Source organism: Balaenoptera musculus, chromosome 9 (genome assembly GCF_009873245.2).
Source record: "Balaenoptera musculus isolate JJ_BM4_2016_0621 chromosome 9, mBalMus1.pri.v3, whole genome shotgun sequence".
Lineage (NCBI taxonomy): Eukaryota > Metazoa > Chordata > Mammalia > Artiodactyla > Balaenopteridae > Balaenoptera > Balaenoptera musculus.
The window spans coordinates 35479724-35492048 of record NC_045793.1 but is presented as its reverse complement, the minus strand read 5'-3'; the positions used below and the strand labels follow the sequence as shown (position 1 = coordinate 35492048).

The window sequence follows — 12325 nt, the reverse complement described above, 5'->3', positions numbered from 1 at the left end:
CAAACCATATATCTCATAAGGAACTTGTATCTAGAACATATAGGGAGCTATTACAACTGAGTAATAAAAAGACATAATTAAAATATGGGCAAAAGATCTGAATAGACATTTCTACAACAAAGAGATACAAATGGCTAATAGGCACATAAAAAGATGCTCACATAATTAGCCCACATAATTTCCATCAGGGAAATGGAAATCAAAATCAGAAGATACTTTTGCATAAATTAGAATGAATATAATGAAAAAGAAAAGTGACAGTAAGTGTTGTTAAGAATTGGAGAGGGCTTCCCTGGTGGCGCGGTGGTTGAGAATCTGCCTGCCAATGCAGGGGACACGGGTTCGAACTCTGGTCTGGGAAGATCCCACATGCCGCAGAGCAACTGGGCCCGTGAGCCACAACTACTGAGCCTGTGCGTCTGGAGCCTGTGCTCTGCAACAAGAGAGGCCGCGACAGTGAGAGGCCCACACACCGTGATGAAGTGTGGCTCCCACTTGCCACAACTAGAGAAAGCCCACGCACAGAAACGAAGACCCAACACAGCCAAAAAAAATAATAATAATAATAAAGAAATAAATAAAATAAAAGAAAAGAAAACAGTAACATTAAGAAAAAAAAAAAGAATTGGAGATATTAAAACTCCTACACACTGATAGAAAAAAAAGTAAGATGGTACAGTCACTTTGGAAAACAGTCTGGTATTACCTCTAAGGGTTAAACATAGAGTTACCATATGACTCAACAATTCTACTACTAGGCATATCACTGAGAGAAACAAAAACATAGTTAACAAAAACTTACACAAATATTAATAGTAGCATTATTCATAAAAACCAAAAGTGGAAACATCCCAAATGTCCACTAACTGATGAATGGATAAACAAAATGTGGTATATCCTTATAATCAATGCATTTGACAATAAAAAGAAATCAAATACTAATTCTTGCTACAACTTTGATGGACCTTTAAACATTACGGTAAGTGAAAAAGTCATTCAGAAGGGACCACATATTCCATTTATATAAAATGTCCAAAATAAGAAGATATATGGAGATAGAAAGTAGATTGCTTAGGGCTGGTTGCCTGCAGGGGGTGATGGGGATGGGAAATTATGAGTAAGGAGTGTGGTATTTCTTTTTGGGGTGATGAAAATGTTATAAAATTGCTTGTGCTAATATAAAATTGTACACAACTCTGTGTTATACTAAGAACCATTGAGTAATATATTTTGGGTGAATTATATGGTATGTGAATTATATCTCAATAAAAACGTTTTTAAAATTTAGTCAAGAATGGAGTTATAGTGAATGTAGACACAGAGAGCAGGTGTCAGGAAGGGGGTCTGTGAAACAACAGGGTCAGATAGACACCAAAGACATAGTATTATGCTGCTAATTGACAAGGAATATGTAAGAAAATATCTCTTCACCAGCAAAGATACACTGCTTGTTTTAGTCCATTCAAGCTGCTATAACAAAAATACCATAGACTGGGTAACTAATAAACAACAGGAATTTATGGGCAGATTTGGGGTCTAGTGAGGGCCACTTCCTGGTTCTCAGACAACTATCTTCCCCCTGTGTCCTCACATGGTGGAAGGGGGAAGAGAGCTCTCTGGGATCTCTTTTAGAAAGGCACTAATTCCTTTCATGAGGGCTCCATCCTCATGACCTTATCACTTCCCAAAGGCCCCATCTCCTAATACCATCACCTTGGGGATGAGGATTTCAACGTATACATTTCAGGAGGACACAAACATTCAGTCCATAGCACTGCTTTAGTGAGTAGTCTCAATAAACATGAAAATTATATCTTTTAAAATAAATGTCAACTGTTCTATATTGAATCTCCTCCCTCTTGTCTTTCCTAAACAGGGTTTTAGCCAGATTCTATAACTTTTCTGCAATTTTTGGCTATTAGAACAGTCTATTTCTGGCATTCAAGAATTAGCCACTTAAGTTTAAAATGTAAATCTCACACCCAATGCCAAGCTATTCTCCTCCTTTCTCCCCAGAACAGGCTGGAGCTGGGAAGGAAGAAGCTGTTGTCTGGTTCTCAGAATTTTTCTCTTCCTCTTCCCCTTTGACCTGTTTTCTACCCCTCCTCACTTCTCCCCTACCTCTTACCTCCACGTTTTAGTTGTGGCTGTCTTTGGGGTGGTGATGAAGGAAATGAAGAAGGAGCAACTGTGCCATGTTTCAGAGAAGATTCCTAGGTGCAGAAATGAAGAGCCTCAGGAGCTTGCCCTTAGCACCTTGATGAGAACTTGACCTGCAGAAAGGTTGGGTCATTTCCTGCCCATGTGAACTGGCCTTTATTTACCTTTTCTCTGGTCTCTTCCCAAATACTGGTATTGGCTTCTATGCCCAAAGGGTCACAATCTTCCTCGCCTGCTGCTGAGCCTTGACCCTTATTCCTTATGTTATTTTACTCAACTCTTTGGGAAAAATGTTTTATTTAAGCAATCTCCACTCTACTCCCAATCCTACGACTTAGATATAAGCTGTTAGTTGTTACAGGTTGTTAACTCTAGCAATTTATTGTGAGGTTGTTACATAGAAAGTATTGTACTTGCAGAGTTGACTTTTCCTCTTCCTGTTTTGTCTTAATTTGGGGGGTGTAGAAACTGAATTGTCAAAGACATCAGCAGTTACTGTCACTCCCACCTCCCATCCTCTTCTTTGCTCCTCCTTCTTCTTAATCTGCTATTTTCTCCTGTTTTTCATTGTTTTCTTCAAAATATCAGATTCCAGCTGAAACCCTATTCAAATCCAATGAAATCATTGGCAGCTGGAAACTGTGTTTCTGTGTGTGTGTATTTTCTGATTAATTGCTTCTTTCAGTAGAGTTCAACCACTTTATCCTGGTGGTGGCATGTTGAATACAAAGGCACACTAAGTACTAAATAATTTATTTCTAGCTCTTTCAAACACTACCATGTTCTCTGGTGACTTGGGCAGCAGTGGTGATTATATTTGTAGACTTGCCTTCTTTGTCAAAACTGGCAGTGGCTTTTTTGACACCACTAAAAATGACACTGACAGTACAGAGTCCTTGGGGTGGCCCACAAGTGTTTTGTTTTGTTTTGTTTTGTTTTTTTAAGAAAATAAATGTCACAGTACTGTGGAAACAATCACACTACTGGCACTTAAAATCATACCTCAAAATGCCAAGGTAAAAATAACTTGGGACAACAGATCTGACTTTAATTAAGAATACTGTGGGAAACAGTGAGATTGAAAATATACATTTGTAAATTCTTCCACCTAATTCTCCCAGGCTACCTATATAGGGTGTAGCTACTCAATTTACGAGCTGGACAGGCATGAAAAATTATTGTTTCTCTATGCCCTCTTTTAGTAGACAACTTTGGATCCACAATTGGTAACTTCTCCAGATGCCAGCCAACACAGATTTCTGGACAAATTTCAGAGCTACAGAGGAAAAGTAGGAACCCACAAAGTGGGAAGGGACCCTTCAATACCATTTGTCTTAAGATTCTGAAGTATGACTCTCACTAACTACCAGCCAGAGAAGGCCACATGTTGGAAGAGGCACACACATGAAAAATGAAAAGACTTTTACTGATTTGCATTCCATATACATGTGGGCAAAAACACTTTATTTAACCATTCTTGAGTTTACCTGACCATGATAGACATAACTGGAAGGAGAAACTGAATCTTATTTTTATAATTTAGTACTAATTATTTTTACCAAAGTAAAACAAGGAGAATGCCAACCCAGATGAAGAAATTACACCACAGCATGAAATATATTAAGCCCTTGAAATTGGGTTGCACTTTCAACTATTGACCATGTTTTCCAACTAACTGCCCTTCTAAGTGCATGAAAAGAACAGGCCTGCATGCACTCTGAGGAAGTAAGGTTAAGAGTGTGGGCATGGTTACAATAAATCTTTTATTTTCCTTAAGGGAAAGTGAGAACACAATCACCCACCACCACAAACTATGAGGTAGAGTTTCCCACATTTGGAGAAATTGCAGGGTTCGGTATATCTGGAGTGTAATGCATAAACCTCACCCTGGGAAAATCACCCTCATGATCAGGTAAGTATCAATAAGTCCTTTTAGTTTTCCAGACTTGAAGTCATACCTTTATATCTTCTTTGGGACAGAAGAAAGTCTACTACCTCACTTTATCCCCAACCCTGGCTCATCATGGCTAAATATCCCAGATGTTTCTAGCTCATCTATCTTCTTCCACTTTCTTCTCTCTCAATCTTTCATTTTCACCCTGTGTATCTATGTCAGGTAGACTAGCTTTCCTGAACTCCACCCATCTTAACACTCCTATGCTTAAGAATCAAATATGGCTCTTTGTTGTCCATCAAATCAAGTACAGTCATGTTAGCCTGGCACTTTATTTTTCAATGGTCTCTCTATCTACCAGCACCCCTTTCCACTCCCATATCTTCACCTTATTCCACACATTTCAAGGTCTTTTCCACTTTCTCTCTCTCTCGCCTCATCTCCACCGGGAATGCATCTCCATCTACTTTGCTCCCTCTTCCAGTGTTTCTCAACCATGGTACCAAAATTTCTGTTGCCTGGAGAGATTCTGATATGCCCCTCTTTCCCTCACCCCATTAAGAATCATAGTTTTTGTTTATCCTACTAGATAGGGAAAGCTTTACTTTCCTTGATTTGCATCATGAAAGCCAAAGTCACTGGTTTTGATCTCTTCTTAAACATAAAATTGTTGTAATATCGAAGATTTTTTTTTTCATATAACACCCTTCCTCTCCACTTCGAAAAGGCTGATATTCTCCCTCTTTTGAAAATCACAAACATATTTAAGTCCTTGCATGTCAGCATAATCTCAATCTTCCCTAAATGTCATCTTTATTCTCCCTTCTTTGAACTTTTATAGCACTTATAAATGACACATACTTATTATTTATTTCAGGTGTGTTATTTTTAATTCTTCAATGAAATGAGTAAACTTCTTAAAAACAGCAGTCATGTCATATTTCTCAATATTTCCTTCTAGCCTAATGACAAGCATATGATAAATATTAAAGTTCATATTATCGATTATTCTGCTCAATAATTGGAAATAGCTATCATAAAAATGTGCCTGTCTGAATTATGACTGCTCACTAGTGTTTGTAAAAACCAAACACACAGATAATCCATGTATTTATGAAAGGAAAATTACAGTCTTCAGGCTCTGGGCAAATTTTTTACACATGCAAAAATACTCAGAAAAATAACATTAGGGATAATGAACTGTATGTTTCTGAGTTGGATGAGGTTTTCAAGGTAATCACTACCATATATTTAGTGACAAGTTCTCTCAGTGCCTAACAGTTTCTGGGAATCTGTGGATGGTTTACTCATTAAACTGTTGCTTACAATCTATTCCCAACTTGTTTTTCCTACACTAATTTATCCCTTCACAAATTATCCCTTGTTCAGAAAAAAAAGTGCATGAGAAATACTTTCCACTCATCTTGCCAAACCTGTTAAGAAACATTCCATTTGTTCTTCCAAAGCTAATGTTTACCTTTTCTAATAGACATGACTTTCATCTGAAGTCTGATATTTTACAAGTTTTCATTTACCATTTTAGAAGTAATATTTTGCCCATGTTATATAGGTATTCACCACCATAACTTTCACTGAATTCTGTATCAAATATGATTATGAAACAAATCACTGGAATACACTGATAAGAAACAAATTATTTTCAAACTACTTTAGCATGCACTTAGAGTACCCTGCATTTTTACAGGTATGTGGAAAATTCTACACTGTTGGAAGAATGCTTTTTTTTTTTTTTTTTGAGAAAACAAGCTTTGTTTTCTAAATAAAGTTTAATAATATATTCAGAAATGATATTCTCCTGTCCTTGGTTTTCAAGTACTTAAGGAAAAACAAATGAGTTCTGGAATTTTGTTTACTCACAGGGGTTTTGAAATATATTACTCAGTAGGGTCTTTTTTCCTTTTTTAGGAAAAAAAGTAAAAAAATTTCATTTCTTGATAATTCAAGCACACTTAAAACACATTCACTTGTTCTTTCATAGAGCACCAGGTTTGACCTCATATATGTGTAACACATGATCTTCCAAGATAATGAATGTTTTTAAGCATTTTTTTGATTTATGTTGTTGGCTCACCAACCATTCCCAGGGAAAATGAGGTGGAATACCTCCAAATATGCCCTTCTCACCTTCCTCCTCACACCTCTCTTTCCTGCCAAAATCTTGTTTTCACAGTTGTATTTTGTTACTGATGTTCACTCTGTGCGGTCCCTTTCTAACAAGAAAATAGAGAAACACCCTGATTGATTTTCTTTCTTACTGTAATTCGAGACCCTTGGGAATTTGGAGGGCCAGTGATTTGCTCTCCATGGCCCTCTTTCTTTCCTTCTTCCATAGAGCTCAGCTTATTGGATGGATATAGAACATCAGGTGCCCATGACTGGGGGATGGAGCAGATGCTTACCCCAGTGCTTTTCTCTAGGTGTGTCCACATGTGCAGTCCAACCATTATGGATGAATTGTCAGATTAGTCAGTGAAACAATTTGTTCTTTCTAATGAATTAATTGGCCGGTTAGTTAAAATAGCAAGCCACAGTCCTCAACTGATAGGGTAAAATGGTGATTTGTATAAGGATAACCTAAATTATTCATCAAAAAATGTAGAGCAGTGTCATGCTCCATATGCATCCTGGAAAATACAAACATAATGTCATCTGGCTCTGCCATTGCACAGAGAGCATGTTAAGTGGACGACATTCTTGCTTTTAATTTATCACTCAGACATATTGTATGAGTGAAGCTTTAAGTGAATACTTCTAAAATATTACTGTGTTGAAATACAGATCATTGGAACAGGATAGAAAGCCCAGAGATAAACCCACGCACCTATGGTCGCCCTATCTTTGATAAAGGAAGCAAGAATATAAAATGGAGAAAGACAGCCTCTTCAATAAGTGGTGTTGGGAAAACTGGACAGCTACATGTAAAAGAATGAAATTAGAACATTCCCTAACACCATACACAAAAATAAACTCAAAACGGATTAAAGACCTAAATGTAAGGCCAGACACTGTAAAACTCTTAGAGGAAAACATAGGCAGAACATTCTATGACATAAATCACAGCAAGATCCTTTTGGACCCACCTCCTAGAGAAATGGAAATAAAAACAAAAGTAAACAAATGGGACCTAATGAAACTTAAAAGCTTTTGCACAGTTAAGGAAACCATAAACAAGACAACCCTCAGAATGGGAGAAAATATTTGCAGATGAAGCAACTGACAAAGGATTAATCTCCAAAATATATAAGCAACTCATGCAGCTCAATATCAAAAAAACAAACAACTCAATCCAAAAATGGGCAGAAGACCTAAATAGACTTTTCTCCAAAGAAGATATACAGATTGCCAACAAACACGTGAAAGGATGCTCAACATCACTAATTATTAGAGAAATGCAAATCAAAACTACAATGGGGTATCACCTCGCACCAGTCAGAATGGCCAGCATCAAAAAATCTACACACAATAAATGCTGGAGAGGGTGTGTAGAAAAGGGAACCCTCTCGCACTGTTGGTGGGAATGTAAATTGATACAGCCACTATGGAGGTTCCTTAAAAAACTAAAAAGAGAACTACCATATGACCTAGCAATCCCACTACTAGGCATATACCCCAAGAAAACCATAATTCAGAAAGAGTCATGTACCACAATGTTCAATGCAGCACTATTTACAATAGCCAGGACATGGAAGCAACCTAAATGTCCATCAACAGATGAATGGATAAAGAAGATGTGGCACATATATACAATGGAATATTACTCAGCCATAAAAAGAAATTGAGTTATTTGTAACTCAACTACAAATTAATTGAGTTTATTGAGGTGGATGGACCTAGAGTCTGTCATACAGAGTGAAGTAAGTCAGAAAGAGAAAAACAAATACTGTATGCTAACACATATATATGGAATCTAAAAAAAAAAAAAAAAGGTTCTGAAAAATGTAGGGGTAGGACAGGAATAAAGACACATGTAGAGAATGGACTTGAGGACACGGGGAGGTGGACGGGTAAGCTGGGATGAAGTGAGAGAGTGGCATTGACATATATACACTACCAAATGTAAAACAGATAGCTAGGGGGAACCAGCCGCATAGCACAGGGAGATCAGCTCTGTGCTTTGTGTCCCCCTAGATGGGTGGGATAGGGAGCGTGGGAGGGAGATGCAAGAGGGAGGGGATATGGGGATATATGTATACATATAGCTGATTCACTTTGATATACAGCAGAAACTAACACAACATTGTAAAGCAATTATATTCCAATAAAGATGTTAAAAATAAATAAAATAAAATATTACTGTGTTGAATGAGATTCAAATTTGGAAAAAAATCAATTCTTTTAAAGGAGCAGGAACATTGGAAGTTAAAAAAAACAAAACCCTAGAAATTATGAGCTTAGCTTAAAACTTGGTCATTAAAACATCCCTTTGGAATATAACAGAGAACAATACAGTCTCACATCACTACAGTGCCCTTGGTTCTGCAATCCTAGAGCACTTAATAACAAATACAGTTCAAATTAGCAGCAGAGCAATAGATTTCCTAAAGGAATTACTGTAGACAAATTAAAGGAAAACAAATCAGCTTAAAGTTTAGATTGAAGAAATGAACCATGGGGCTTTCTTTATTTAATTTGACAATGTCTTCCCAGTCAGAGGCCATGTGACTACAGATATACAACTGAGTTAGAGGCCGGCTGCTAAGAACAACCACAACATAACTGATCTTCATATTATGCACTATGTACAGGCACCAAGAGCTTAGTGTACATTAACTTCTTCAGTCCTCACAACGATCCTGTGACACAGTGTATTAGTTTCTTTGTGATGCTATAACAAATTGCCACAAGTTGAAAGCTTAAAAAACAGAAACCCATGTTCAAAATTTTGGAGGCTAGAGCCCTCAAATCCAGCAAAGATGCACGACCTCTGAAGACTCTTGGGGAGAATCCCTTCTAAGGATACTTGTCATTGGATTTAGGGCTTACCTTGATATTCCAGGACTATCTCCTCATCTCAAGATCTTTAGCTTAATTATATCTGCAAAGACCGTTTTCCAAATTAAAGTAACATTCACAGGATCCAGGGATTAGGACCTGGACATATTTTTTGGAGGCCACCATTGAATGCACTACAGGTAGGTACTATTACTACCTCCATTTTGCAAATGAAGAAAATGAAGCACACTAGCCAACATTTACTGGACTACATGCCAGGCATGATATTGTTTTGTTTGTTTTTGTTTTTTGTTTTTGTTTTTGTTTTTTTTAATTGATTGATTGATTGATTGCTATGTTGGGTCTTCGTTTCTGTGCCAGGGCTCTCTCCAGTTGCGGCAAGCGGGGGCCACTCTTCATCGCGGTGCGCGGGCCTCTCACTATCGTGGCCTCTCCTGTTGCGGAGCACAGGCTCCAGACACGCAGGCTCAGCAGTTGTGGCTCACAGGCCCAGTTGCTCCGCGGCATGTGGGATCCTCCCAGACCAGGGCTCGAACCCGTGTCCCCTGCATTGGCAGGCAGACTCTCAACCACTGCGCCACCAGGGAAGCCCATGATATTGTTTTATATACACTATACTGTCTATTTAATGTTCATAAACATCCCATGAGGCAGGTGCAATTCTTATTATTGGCATTTTACAGATAAGGAAACTGGGGCTGAGGGAATTTGCTTAATATCTCACAGCTTATAAATGATGAAGCCAGGATTCAAATGCAGGAATGCATGATTCTAGAGCCTACAACACTCCAACACTGAGCAACCCTATTCCTGCAACTTCTACCATGTACATTAGGAGGATCAAAGCGGGTGGGAATATCACAGGGTATTGAGATAAATTATGAGACTTCAAATTGCTACTCTGCTACTTACTTGCAAGCACAATGACCTTTTGGAATTAGTTTCCTTAAACATAAAACAGAAATGTTAATTATAATAATTTACCTATCTCACAAGTTACCCCTTCCACCCCATGAGTGCTGAATATTTTTTATTAATGTTATTGAGGAATAACTTAGGTACAGTAGACAGTGCCCACTTAAATTGAATATATTGTTCAATTCAATATGCTTTGAAAGTTGTATATACTTGTGAAACCACTACCATAGTCAAGACACAGATTTCCACCACTCCTAAAAGATGATTCCTGACCCTTTGAAGTCTATCCCTTTTTCCATCCATGACTCCAGGCAACCACTGATCTGCTTTTCCATTTCATTAAAATTCAATCGTATGATCTATATTCTGGGTCTGGCTTTTTTCACTCAGCATAATGTTTTTAAGGCTCATCTGTGTTGTGGCACGTATCAAAAAATCTATGCCTTTTTATTGCTGAGTAGTATTCCATTGTATGGATACAACACATTTTGTTTATCCATTCACCTGCTGATGGACATTTGGAGTATTTCCAGTTGTTAGCTATTGTGAATAAAGCAGCTAGTTATAAGAATCTGTTTACAAATTTTTGTGAAAACATATGTTTTTACTTCTCTTGGGTAAATAGCTAGGAGAAGAGTGTCTGAGTCGTATGATAGGTAGAGGTTTAAATGTTAAAATGCCAAACAGTTCTTCAAGTCAACTGCACCAACTTACATTCTGACCTAATTTGTTAAACTTGGCATTTTTGGCAATCAAGAATGTATAAGAAGATACCAAAGTAGTTCAGGTAGATGATGGTAAGGGCCAAACTAATGTGGAGGTTTTTAAGGGTGGAGGATCTGTCTTTAAGAACTATCTTCCTTGGAGGAAAATATATATAAAACCTGGTGATTTGCTGTTTATTGAATGTATGCCATGAGGAATGAGTAAGGAAGGCTCCCAGTTTGCTAGTAAAGCCAGTGGTCTCAATTTGAGCTTATACTGTATCCATACTTGGTATCCATACTTGGTTTTAAGACAAGCCCATGATTGTTTTGTATACAAGTAACTCACCAGAAGTCTATCTGTGGAAGAGACATGGAGACCTCTTACTAGTTAGAGAGTCATAAGGGAAGTACATCACAGTAAGACTCACAGATTTGATTCACTAACAAAGACCTATTTGTTAGAGAGAGGAAAACAGCTTATTTTCTGTCTCTCAGATGTATCTTTGGCCCCTTTTCCTTTGGACTATTCTATAAGTTCTAGGGGGAAAGATCGTTTAAATAAAAGCTCTGCAAAACCTGTAAAGGATCAAGAGCCATTGCCATTTGGCCCTCTTTGCATTGTCTCACCTGATTTTTGTTTCTCTGTTTCCCCTTTCCTACCTTCTTTTGAGCTGATAGACGTTGGGAATTCAATGTTAATTCTTCTTCTGACTTTTAGCTATACCTCCATGCATTTTTTAATGGTTGCTCTAGGGCTTATATTGTGCATCATCAATTTATCAGAATCAACTTAGAATTAATATTCTACTTCTCATAAATTATAGGAAACCTGAAATAGCATAGTCCCATTTACCTTCTGTTCTTTGTGCTAGTGTTCTACATATTTACAGATGTAAAAACCTCACAACGTAAGTTACGTTTCCTTTAAAGAGTCTTATGATGTTTAAGAGAAGAAAAACAGATATGATATTTTGTAATCTCCCACATATATGCCATTACTGGAGGTATTCATTACTTTCTGAAGATCAGAACTTCCATTTGGTATCTTCACCATTCTGCCTGAAGAACTTTAGCATTTCTCATAGTACAGATCTGCTGGTTTCAGATTCTCTCTGTTATCTTGAATATAATCTTAAAGTTATCTCAAAATATCTTCATTACTTTTCATTTTTGAGGGTTATTTTCACTGGAAATAAAATTCTAGGTTAACAGATTTTTACGTTCCTTTCATTACTTTGAAGATCATCCAATTGCTTTCTGGCCTCCTTTTTTTCTTTTTCTGATTAGAAGACAGATATCATTTGTATCATTAGCTCCATGTGTGTAATGTGTTTATTTTTCTCTGGATGGTTTCAAATTTTTCTTTTTGTCTTCATATTCAGCAGTTTGACTATAGGTACTCAGTGTGCTTTTCTTGGTATTAATCCTGCCTGGGTCTGCTGAGCTTCTTGAATCTGTAAATTAATGGTTTTCATCAACTTCAAGAGGTTTTTGGTCATTATTTCTTCAAACAGTTTTTTTTTTTCTACTCCATTCTCTCCTCTTCTGGGACTCTAATACCATGTATTTCCAATAACTGCTTGATTTTATCCCACAATTCACTAATACACATTAATTTTTCTTCAATTTTTTCTGTTCTTCAGATTGTATAATTTCTATTGATCTGTCTTTC

At 37.2% G+C, this 12325-nt stretch overlaps 1 pseudogene; it reads right to left on the bottom strand.

Moving 5' to 3' along the window:
* Window positions 1–3933: 3933 nt before the first annotated feature.
* On the bottom strand, window positions 3934–4080 carry LOC118901421 (annotated as a pseudogene).
* Window positions 4081–12325: the final 8245 nt, after the last annotated feature.